Raw genomic sequence first — 13,684 nt, 5'->3', positions numbered from 1 at the left:
GCTACAAAAATAGGGAGCACAATAACTAATCTGAAGCGTCACCGGTCGAAGGAGCTTGGTCTTTTCGCAACAACTATTGCTGAGTATGAATTCTCGCTGCCTTTAATTTCCTCTTCTAAAACAGCATCATACACATTTGCATTCTTTCTCTCATGTATGTTCTACATCAACTACATGGAAAGTCAGGAGTGTATAATACTTGCATATAATAAGAAAAAATTGAAAATTTCAGATGATCATGGCCCCAAGATACCAATATCCTTTTTTCTGTCACAGTCAAGAGCTGATTAGTAATGACTAAAACAAACTATATGCATAGAAAGCATAAAATGTGCTCGATCTATTTACTGTTGTGATGAGACAATGTTGAAAGGACTTAAATGACCAGGATCGATATATATATATATAGAGAGAGAGAGAGAGAGAGAGGAGGGAGGGAGAGAGAGAATATTTTTTTAACCATATCAAGTAACATGTTGAAGTTCAAGCATGCACGTCCCTTAGCTTGTTGAAGCTCTTGTGTTTGGAATAGCTTGCTAGTAGTTAAGCTTCTCCTAGAGAGGCATAATTCCTTCTAAAAGTATCAAAAATCGCGAAAGACTGATGATGAGTAAAAGAAACAACATCGTACTCCTTCCTTCCTCTCCTTTTGAAAACTGACTCTCTTCCTTACCTTCGCAGTCCTCGTCTCTTAATCCACCATCTCATTATATATATTTAACCTGTGTTTAGGTACGTAGGCGTTGCCACGCTCATCATTTGCTTGCCCTAAATAGATGACTCGTCAAAATCCAGTGTCACCTGTGCAACCTTTCAATTCGGCCATGCTTTAGTCTGTGCTATGAAATCCACTCTATTGCCAAACGACATTGTACAATAATCATCTCCTTAGCTTATTTTATATGGCTCAATAAGTAAGTTTGCTCGTACAAAGAGGCAATGTGGTTGAAATTTGTTGATTTCTCCCCTTGCATGCAAGATTAGATACAGTGTTGGGCTAACTATTCTTTTTCTTTTTCTATTTTTCCTCCAAAATCTACTAATAGTGAAAAGATATAAGAAATATAATAAAAGAAATATGAACGTCTAACCTGTAGGTTGGTGTCTTAAACATATCTACAGACTACAATCATTTCACATACGTGCTTAACAACACTTACAATTTTCTAGTTAAAAATCACAATCGTTTAATATAAACAGAAATATTGTATAATATTCCTCTCCCATATAATTTTGAGCAGAAAAAACGTAAAATTCTCCCCGCAAATCATAAGTTTCTAACCACTTGGGATCTTCATTACATTTATGTATAATTCCTATGTTTAATTTGATTGAGATGTTTAAACCAATTGATCGTGCTCAACATTTTGACTACTCTTTTCTCGTCCCATGATTAAACTCTAATTAGACAGGGAAAACCAATACTTACATGGAGCCTGTTTACAAGAAACTGTTACTTCTCTGAATCTTTCAAATCAACGTGGAACCAAGAGATGTACTGTTCAGACAATTTTTTAAATCTAAAACCCTTAAGCATTTTTCTCGAAATTAATTCAACTCTATAAATGAATTTGATGCGTGGAGAGAATCATGAACGTGCATGAAAGGCTCTAAAGTAATATCAGTTATCAATTTGGAGCCCTCTATACATGCCACCCGTGATTTCCTCCACGCACCGAATCCATTTCTCTCACAACACCAACTTCGTAAACTGCATCATTAATTTCATCCATCAATATATATATATATATATAGAGAGAGAGAGAGAGAGAGAGATAAACTGCATGTTAGCTAGTTAGAACAAGGAAATTATTTAGGCGTGAGAAATTTATATCAATAAACTTGATTGTTGTTTATAAATTAATGTGCAATTCCTAAGTTGCAATTATCGCAGCCAATGGAAGTCGATGATTGTGGAGTTATCTGATAGAGCGGCAGAAACTAAAGGTAATTAATCGGATTTTTTTAATCAAAAGGCAAATTAACCATATTGGTATTTAAACATTTATGGCAGTTTTGAGTTGATTGATTAGAGAGGTGACGTAGAAGCAGACATTGAGTAACATATTTTTATTATGTAGAAAAATCTAAAAACCTCGTGCCTAGCTTTGATCTTGAAGAGTGGCGAGAATTTCCTTCTGTTGAATATGTTCCTCAGCCTCCGGTGGAATTCTCAGAGGTATAAACATAAAAAATTTCCGGCTTTTGCTATTGTTCTTTGAGCTTTTCACTGTTGTGAGTGTGTGGACACGTGTAAATATATATATATATATATATATATCTTGTATCATTTCATGCACGACTGATTCATCTGATAAGGGTTTTTGATTTGGTGGGGCTCCGTTTCTTGTGAACTGAGAGAAGAAGTTCCTTGACGACATGGATGATTGTGAAAGTAAGTCACGATTCTTTTTTTTTTTAACTTTGGCACTCATGTGTAAATCGTTGTGCCTCTCTGAGTTTTCTTGAATTCAAGAACACTTAAACTGTGTAGATTATTGGCTAGCAGATGCTGGTAAGGACAATAATGAGACTGCTGAGGAGAGGCGAGAGAATGACAATGCTGCAAAAGAAAAGGAGGCTGAACTAAAGCTGCAAGAATCCATGAAGCGAGAGAAAGCAAAGAAAGAATCGGTTGAGAAATTCATAAATCGTAGATCCAATGGACCATCCAACAAAAGCAACATCGAGGTTGAAAAAGCTCGTGCAACAGAGAAGCAGCCTTCAATGGGAAACAAAAGAAAACTGGAAGAGCAGCGAAGCGAGGACGCAGAATTCATCACGCCCATCAGGCGACATAAAGTTGCACCACCGAAGCAAGAATCCATTCCTGATCAGAAACCAACCAAGTCAGCATCAGTCCGTAATCCCCCGAAGACTGGACTTCCGTCAGACAGAGATCGGAAGCCAGTAAGGGTGAAGAAAGAGGTTCAGAATCACGGTTCTGAGACTCGTATCAGGTACAGGGCTCTTCGTATCAATGCAGAACCCAGACAAGGTAGTCCACGCGCGAGAGAGGTATATTTTTGATTTGTAGTTTCCAGTTTTTCAGTTTCAATTCAGTCCAACATGCATACTCATCTGATTATTCCATCTGCTTCTATCTATACAGTCGCGCAGGTCATCTGATGATAATATTGCAATGGAAGACAGACTCGAAACCTCGAAGAAGAAACTTCAAGCAGGCTACCAAGCTCATGAGAGAGGTTGGCGCCTCTTGCTCTATCTATGATATATTATGCATATGTGTGTATTATTTTGCTTTTTGCTTTTTGTTTTTTTGAATGATACATCCTTTTTTAACAGCTAAAAGGAGCATCCAGTTAATTCCAGAAGGTGATCTTCACAAGAAAGCATGGAGCCGCTCAAAGAACCAGACTCGGAAATGAAGGCTTGACCTTGTTTTGATGTAGCGCTTCGGATTTCAAATTTAGTTTACATTCTATGAGTTACATGCCTCCTCGGATATTATTTATTTGCAAACTCTGTCGTTCACCAAATATATCAGTACGCCTTCGTGATATGTATAAATAGAGACGATTGTGGGTTTATTTTAATTTCTATGCGCTGAGAGCGGAAAGCTTGCATACTTCGAAATAACTCTTTCTTTGATCATCACACCATACGAGGTTCTCTTCTTCTCAACTTCTCACACAACAATATATACGTGTGTGGATCATGCATATGTATGTGACTCTGTGAGGTTGTATGAGCAGAGATTTCTTTTCTTTTTTAGTTTTTTTTGGGAACTGGTCTGAACACAAGTATCTGGGTTTGGAAAGGGCCCGATGGAGAATGACCAGAAGTTCTTCTGGGCCTATTTGAGTAACAAGAATTCGGGGAGGTGTTGTTTCCTCAAAATTTTTATGTTTTACCGATAAAGTTAGCTCAGTTGATAAGGATTTATTCCATAATCCATAAAATTATGAGATTAAATTCTACTATTAATACAAAAACCTTATTGATGGATGATTTATAAGCATCTTTATAATAAATTTTTAAGTTTGAAGACATGCTCTTTCTGTATATGGTTATCTTTTATGACCAAACTTACCAAAAGTTTTCATTATAAAAAAAAAAAAAACACGTTTTGAAGCACAACTTCAGTTATCACAGCTATTTTTTGGGAAAAGAACAATAAGAGAAGGATTAAAAAATGCAATTAGCTATAGAGAGTATAGAAAAGTTCAGGGCAAAAGAAATGCACATGATAATTAATCAGGGGACCATACGGAAGCAAGACTTTGGCAACCTCAGAAAATAATATGAGAGCTAAGATTTTGATGATAAAGAGTATGAATGTGGTAAGCCGTGTCTGGATGGAAACCTCTGCTATTTGTTCTATGCTATTAGATCAGATGACTGAATTAAGGGCAATTATGTGGAGGCGGTTCACGTTGGCACTAATTTAGAGCACGTGGAAAGGGAAAATTTCATAAAAGACTCTTTAATCATATTTAATTTTAGTCAAAACTCTTAAAACTATGAAATTTTAGGGCACATATGTGGAACTAAAATGAAATTAAAAAGTTAATTGAAATGATTTTATTGCTTCTTATAAAGTTAGGTATATAACAATTCGTATAAAAAAAATTAACAATTGATATATAAAAAATGAATAACTAATGTAATTGGATTTTACAACTCTCATTAAAAATATAACATTACTATATTTGCATTTTTTTTAATGAAAAATGAGCTATAATATTACATCAAAAATAAAACAGTACACCAAAAATTTACAAAATTGAAAAAGACAGGAGCCTTTTAACATTCACCCCTTCCTAACTAGCATACTATGTTTGTATATTAACTAGAGGTGAAGTTATAAATTTATTAAATTTTTAAACACAGTTAATAAATTATGTTGAAAATGACTTGTGATGGAATTGGAAGAATAAGATGTCTTGAAAGCTTCCTTCAACGTAAAATGCTTGAAATTAAATTTAAAATTGGGATTATAAATATACTTGAATGCTTTGTCATCCTTCCGAGCAGACGGCAGAGGGTACAGAAGCGTTGATGGATAATTGGCCTTGGTGGGCAAACATAACAGCACAGGCAGCCCATGCATGTGGTGGGTATTATATTGGGATCAGTGGCCCCGAACACATCATGATGCACAGGAATCTCATTCTTTGCGTTTCTCCGCCTCGTTGCTATCAATTATCATGTGTTGGGTTGATTTCCTTCTACAGTACATTATATACAGTACCATGCATTCAAATCAACAAATAATTTACTTTCATTTATTCATCAGATCCGGACGCTTGATTTATGTGGTTGGGACTGGATCACCTCACCACTGACTCGTACTGGATGTTGATGAGGTGGGGGTTCAGTGCAGCCAGTGGTCTTGACCTTTGAAGCCGTCCCCACTCCACCATCCCAAACTCTCTCTCCATCCTGCTGCCCCCCCCAGATGGATGCCTTATCTACACTTGCCATATTAAATCCAAAAAAAAAAATTAATCTTTTAATTCTTTAATTTTTAACTTATTTATAACTCAGTTCCTTAATTATAATTCATTATAATTCAACTCCTTAATTTTTAACTTACTTATGAGTTATAACTTGATGTTTATTTTTTAAAATTTACACTCCTCTTACTCTTTGATATGGGATTTAAGTTAACATAAAAAAAAAAGTTGAAGGACTGATTCATAGACAAGTCAAAAATTGAGGATTAAGTCATAGGTGACCAAAAATTGAGGAATTAAATCGTTACGAGTCATAATTGAGAGATTGAATTACAAGTTAGTTAAAAGTTAAAGGATTAAAAAATTATTTTATTTAAAATAAAGGATTAATATGCAATTTGAACATTGAATTATAGGTCTTGGACAATTTGAATCTTAAACTTTTAAAAAATATATTCTAAATTTTAAATAATTAAAGTTGAGGCAATTTCACTCTATTATTAAATTTTAACAAACGTCAGTTAGTTTTTTAAAAATTAAGACTTGATATACAATTTTTACTCTCTCTTTTTCTCTTACCCTCATTTGAAAAAAATCACACATTGTGTCCCATTTTGATGGACATTTTTTGAAATTTAATAGTGGGAGCGAAATTACTCCGATATTAATTGTTTAGGATTTAAAATATACTTTTTAAAAGTTTAGAATTCACATCATCTTTAAATTTATAGTTCAAGGTTTAAATTGCATATTAATTCTTAAATAAATAATGAATTAATTGATCATGTAATTTTAACAAGGTTAAAAATTACTAAGTTCATTCGATCCAATTAATTTCTATAATTATCACCCAATTGCAATTTAATTTTTAAATTTTAACTCAATATAATTTAAATCCTATAATTTTAATTATTTAAATTGATGGTCCATATTTAAAATTTTTAGAATTAAAGTTATTTTTTAAAATTTATAGATTAATGTTTTAAATAGTTAAAATTATGAGAAATGAATTTTACTTTCAACCAAATCAAATCATAAAAATTAATTTATAATTAAATTAAAATTATAAGTATTACATGATTTTTTTTTAACAGAACACTAAATGATTTTTTCCCCATGTTTTGTAGCATCCTATGACTTGAAACAACGGTAATTGCAAAACCGTAGGCAACTAAAAAACTGTCACGTCTACTTTACTTGGCTGCTAGTGATACCTGCTGTGGCAAGGCAAAAAAAAAAAATTACTCCTGCATTAAAATTTAAAAATATTATTTTTAATCAAATATCATCCCGATTAAATTAATTAATATTTTTAAATTAATATTAATTTTTATATTTACAGTTATTTAATACAATTTTTAACTAAAAATATAAAATTATTTATTTATGAATGACATTTTAAAAAATACATTAATTATATTTTAAAATTTTAAAAATATTTTATTTTTTAATGTTCAATCTCTTAAAAATTATTTTCTTTGTATTAGACCGCCTGATATTTTAGAGTATCTCAAATTTATTGTTTATCCCAAACTAAATTCGGACTCCCATATTAAAAATTTTATGATAGTTAAGTGTTGATGAAATGATCATTTTAAAATTACTTTAATTATCACATCTATTGTTTTTTAGAATTTAAATTTTCACCTTAAAAGATATCAGTAATAGGTCTTGTCAATTTTATCAAATGTCCATTGGTAAAAATTATTTTATAAGTGAAGCTACAATCGCCAAAACTCCTGTCCTCCTATGGAATTTTAGCATTACAGCCCGTTAATTTTTTCCAAAAAAAAGGGGGGGGGGGGGTCATGTGATTCCCCAAACATAACGTAAATGGGAGTAGGTAAGCTCAGCGGACGCGTTTCTCTATACATTTGTCGTATTGTTTCTCACCGTCCTCTGTGTAGCCCATCCTGCTGCATTTCCTCTCGGTCTTCCCCGTTTCTCTCGCATTCTCATTTTTTCAATTTACAAAATATTTAAATAAATTCACCTTAATAAAATTTATTAAATATATTTAATAATTTTATTTTTAAAAAAATTATAAAAATATTTTTATTTAATAATTTATTATAAAATATATTAAAGAGAATGAATATAATATAAAAGGTAATAGATAAAAAATATCGTTGATAAGATTTTATTTTTTAAGTTGTTTTATATTTTGAAAGGTTGAATTTCTTTTAAAATTATTTTATAATTTTAAAATAAATACAATAATTTATAATATATTTTGGATATTTTACAAAATAATTATGTGTCTCAAAATATAAGATCATATTTTAATAAATTAAAGTTTCATTAGTTATATTTGTCTCAACATTTTTCTTCCTTCTTTATTATATTCGTTCTCTTTTTATTTTTAATGTTTCTAAAAAATTTATATTAAATAAATGGTGTTTTTAAAAATTTATTATTTTATTTTTTTAAAAATAATATAAAGTGTAGTTAATCAATTTATTGATATGCATAATTTTATTAAAAAATATCTTATAAATTAGGATAAATTGAGTATTATAATAATATTATTATTATGATGACTACTAGTTTCCACTCATATATTTGTAGTTCATGATGCTTCTCTAATTTATTATACTCCTTCCAATTCTTATTATAAACCATCCCCTGAAAGGATTATTTTGTCCTTAATATAATTCGCATGGATTATTTATTATCATTTTCTAATTTTATCTCTATTATAAATTTATTTTTATTACTTATCACATATTGTATACCTCTCCTTTCTTATTTTCAATATGGGTGAAGTTAAAAAAATTATAAGATATATTTAATAAATTATTTGTCATTACTTGATTACAATAAAATAGTTGAAAATGCCTTGCAACAGGATTTGCTTGTTAAGATTGTTGTATATAAATTAAAAGATAAATAAATACATAAAAAATTACATATTTTATCAAATTTATCTATCTGTTAATGCCTTTAAAAACATTTAACAATAAATAGTAAATTTTATATTTATAATAAAAAAATTCCCTCAATTAAATTTTACCATGTTGAAAACATGAGGGGGTGTTGGTTACATAGAATCTGGACCTTTATCTCATTCACATCGCACCCAATTCTTACTGGCTGTTACTAAATTAGGTGAATCAGAACATTTCTTCTATTTCATTATAGCTGTCATTTTTATTATCAAGAAAAAGTTGTCATGTTAAATTTTCAATAATTATTAATTATTTTTTGATAATTTTACCTTTCAGAAAATTTAAAGTGTTTGTTTTGAAAACATTATAATGAATTAAGGTATTTTTACAATTATATTTTTTTTATTTAGGATATTTATTAATTTTTTATTTTTTGATTATGTGTATATAACTTCAAAATAATAATTACCTCCTCCGTTCCACTGTTATAAGATCTTCTAAATCGAATTACACCAATATAACACTACTTACACCAAAAGGGATAGCTAAAATTTGTTTAATGTCTTATTTTCTTCAAAAAAAAAAATTGAGTTTTCAAAACTATCCTTGCATTTCAATTCACTCAGACCCAAGAAATTCTCTTTCAGCAATAAACATCAGTAGTTCAGTTATCAGTAGCACAACCCAATTATCAATAAAGGGGATTTTTAAAAAAAAAAAAAAAACTCAATAAACGATTCGTTACTCTCTCTCTCTCTCTCTCTCTCTCTCTCTCTCTCTCTCTCTCTCTCTCTCTCTCTCTCTCTATAACAAAATGATTCGTTAGTTTATTCACAAAATCATTCGGTACATTTCACCATTGTGACTGGGTTTGGTTTTGGCGCGCGGAGCAACGTTGAAACGTTTAAAATCTGTTTTAACGGTCTAATTTTTTTTCTTATCATTTTTAAAATTAATAAAGAGAAAATTATGACTAAAAACCTGGAAAAAATAATATTTATTGAAGAAGTTCTTAAAAATAGTTATTATTTAGAAGGACTATATATCAAAATATAAATTTAAAATACTATATTTTTTCTCGCCATTTCCCATGCCCTATACTATTTGATATTAACAAGAACAAGATATTTGAGAGAAAACTATTTTTGTACTCCCTTTATTAAAAAATATAATATATTTTTTTAAGAATTAAATATTAAAAAATATAAAATATTTTTAGTCTTTTAAGGTGTAATCATTATTTTTTTAAGTATCTCTATTAAATAAATCACTTTATATTCATTTAAAGTAAAATACCTTATTAAATAAAAGTGAATATAAAAAAATATGATTAACTTGAAAATAAATAATTACTTTATTGAGATAAAATTTAATTAAAAATATTTTATATTTTTTAATAAAAGGAATATATAACTGTGAGATGAAAAGCAAAAATCAAAGGCAAAGCCAAATTAATGTTGAGGAACTCACAGCGAGTTAATAATCTTATTTCTCTTAAAAATTCACAAGTTCAGAAATTAGCGCAATAATTCTTTCAAGTAAAGATTTCTTAAAATCATATTGATTTAATTTTTAAAATTAAAGATTTTAAAAAATTATATTGATTGAACTGTTTAAAAGTAAAGATTTTTTTAATTATATTATCATAATTAAATTGAAATTAAAAATTGCATAATCTTATTTTTAAAAGAGTATTTTTGTAACTTCAATAATGCCCCATATTAATTTTAAGGCTGAATTTTATATTAAGATTATCATAGTCAATTGCACTTACCTTGGTCCTTCATTATAATTTTAAATTTTATGGTCTTTTACTATAAATTCTAGTACTATTAGATTCCTCTCCCTAATTTTTCAATAATAATTATTTTTAGCAGAGTGACAGGGATTAACTTTATATTATGTATTTATAAAAATACAAAATTATTAAAAATAAGAGTAATTAATGATAAATTTGGCCTGTTTAAATTTCACATGGACCGTCTAAATTAATGTTAATCGAACCGAAACTAGATCTTGTATGATTCAAGTCTTATTCTTATGTTTAATAAGATTTTTGCCTTCCAAACTCAGTTCTTATTCTTGCTTTTCTCTTGACTAAACCCACTAGTTTTTTCGTCTGTACGCGGTTCTTCTAATTGAGATAATTTTATTCAAAACACGATTAAGTATTAAATATAAATATATCTTTTAATAAAATTTTAAATTTAAATTTATCATGTTACGAAAGATCAGCCCTAACTCTCATGGGTTGAATAAAACTCGTATTTACTAATTGCTGGCAGCATGAAACAATGACTATGCGAAATGCTCCAATCTTTGGCAACAATAAGTTCAATCACATCTGTGGACTAGATATTCTATCGATGGATTTTTTTGGTGGCAAGAACAAAAATCAAGGACTGAAACTAGACAAAAGTGCTTTAATTTTTCGGTCATTAATATTGTTCTGCAAGTGCTAGTGAATGAAAATTAAGGATGAAAAAAAAACCAGTTAATTAATTGTGGTGCGGTGATATATTTAATATTTATATATACAATACAACATTTTTAATAAGGCATATTTTTATCAAACGAGATCACATTTTGCTATGATTTAGACTAATGACTAGTTTTTCGACTATTTTACTAAAAGAAATGTTTTTATAAATAACCTTATATAGATATTTTAAACCGGGGAGAATATATGAGCATAGAGAAAATAGAAGTCAGGAGCTTGGTTGAATAGTTAAATTCTTCTTGTAACTGGTTAAAATGCGGCCCCGAGACCGTCGCACACAGGATTTCATAATTTTCTAACCAAATTCAGCATTCTTATTTCAACAATAAATTAAAGTCATACTTTTACAACAATAAAAAATTAAAGTCACACACTCATTGTCATGTTGGACTTTTTCACTGGGGAGGCAAATTTGCCGGAATCAAATGACGGGAATAAGACTTAAAAAGTATAGCAACACAAGTGTTATTTATTTATCAACAACTAATTATTCTAGGGGCAATGTCAATTTTCTCTCTTAAAACAGGTTATGAGTTCAGTTCGTACTCAATGACATGGTTGAATTTGCATGTGTGGGATTTTTTCCTTTTTTAGGTGAAGGGTTATGTTGGGAATGGGGTTTTTTTTTTTTCAAAATGTTATTTATTTTTTAAATACTTAAAGCAAGCGTTATTTATTATATATGAAACCTAGTTAATTGTACCCAGAATTAGCTAACTTAATTAGACATCATGCCAGTGGATATTATTAATTGCTAGAAACACTGATCAGTACTCCATCTCTTACTTATTATCATAAGAACGTGATCAGCACTCCAGCTCTTGCTTATTGTCATAAGAATGTATCAATGACTTCACATTATAAAATTTTTAGAATTTCGGAATCGCTCTCTGTGAAAATTATTAATATGAGAGATTGTTTAGCTAGTTTTTAGATTACGTGATTTTTAAGATGAACATGTACAATAAGGAAAATCGTATTCCAGATGGCTGATTTAATGAAGCCATTAAGGCATTAATTAAGCATCAACTGCCAAATATGTTAAGCCTTTAGTTTCTGAACCCTGATAGGTTTGAGCTTGACCCTAATAGGTTAAGCCATTAGTTTCTGAACTTGGTTTTTCTCAAATCATTCCATTTTTAGGGCCTGGATTCAGTGATTAAGATTTAGGGCGAGACCTAAAAAACCTTGATTTTTTTGTTTTACATTTTTCAATATAAGGCTTGGACTTGACAGTTGAAATCTCACGTTTAAAGTCATAAGTTCACATGCAAAGCATAGATAAAAATACAACAGAATACATTTTTAAAATGCGTTACGCGTGACAAGGAGACCGGGTAACATGTGTGATGAAAAGATAAAGAGTGAAGGATGGGGGGGGGGGATGTGGGGCTAGAGATGAGTAAGTGATGTTGGTGCTGTTTAAACTCGTGACGCGAGGCATACCGACAAAGTATGTGTATTGTTTGAATGTTACAATTTAGGTGAGTAGTGGGTTAAAAACTAGATAGTTTGTCATTTCTGACCTTTGTTTTTAAACAAAAAAGGCAGAATAAAAAAATCATGGCACAAAGAAACTTAGAACAAAAACCCAGATGACAAATCACAAAATTGTAGAGGCGATGAAGTTTCCAAAAGCTAAAGCACAACAATTCAATGAGAAAGGGAGAGAGGGCAAAGACGGAAGGAGTAGAGTCTTTGAAAGGTGAGAGATGTGGTGAATTAATCATTATTAAATTGGTAGAGATTGACGGTGTTGGAGTAGGAGATCACAATGGCAAGGGCACAAGAGCTCATTGGCTATGTGGGCAGTGACTTGAGGGAAGGAACTCATCAATGATATTGTGAAGAGTAGTTGTCTTGACTAAAGAGGGGTGAACACAAAAGAAAACCAAAGAGCAAGAGAGGTCACAAGAAGGAGAAAACGCGACAGGAGTGAAGATGTGAAGAGCGGCCGAGGATTAGGGTTTCATATATTGTTATTAGTTGGTTTATATGTTTACTTTTTTCAAGTATAAAATGAAAGAGAATAAAATAAAATAAAGTAATTGATAAATCATATATAATTTATAAATTAAAAATTATTGGATATATATATATATATATATGATAATTTAGTCAATTCAATCTATTTGATTTTAAATTTTATTAATTGAATTGAATTGATCAACTAAAATTTTTCTAAAAAAATCTAATTAAACCAAAAAACTGAATAGACAAATTAATTTGGGTTCAATTTTTGATTTTGATCCAGTTTTGCTCATCTCTGGTTAAAACAAGATAGTTGCTCACGTTTAAACCTTTTTCCAATATATATGTATATGGGAGGCGAGAAGCCGAAGCTAACAAATTTACACACAACCGGAGAAAGTACTTGCTTTTGGGTTAATGGTGGAGATGCAGCCATTCTAAATAGAGTTGGCTTTCCTCTTCACAGTCAAGGAATTATTGAAGATTTGTAAAATTAAATAAAATTTGACAATTTAAAATTAATAGTTTTTAAAAACACATTTAATTTAAATAGTTTAGATTTGGAGTGAATGAACAATGGAGAGAAAGCGTGGTGAAGGAAAACCTACCCCCATCCGGATCTTGTATAGAACTATGGTTTTTAATACAAGACAAATTTAATCAATTCCATGCTTATTGAGAAATAATAGTCATATTTTTAAAGTTGTTAAGAATATGCGCATTTCTAACTTCGTCATTCTGTGCAATTAATAACATATTAAATTGTTGTGCATGAGTTCAAATCAAAATAAATAAACAATGAGTGATATTAAAGAAAATATTTCTCAATTTATTATCTCCTGGTAATAGTTTCTTAATTCATTATTGATTAATATAGCATACATACAATTTCTCATCATCACACC

Source organism: Prosopis cineraria, unplaced genomic scaffold (genome assembly GCF_029017545.1).
Source record: "Prosopis cineraria cultivar Desert tree isolate PC_DT_omini unplaced genomic scaffold, ASM2901754v1 PC3, whole genome shotgun sequence".
Taxonomy (NCBI): Eukaryota; Viridiplantae; Streptophyta; class Magnoliopsida; order Fabales; family Fabaceae; genus Prosopis; species Prosopis cineraria.
This window is presented reverse-complemented; position numbering follows the sequence as displayed.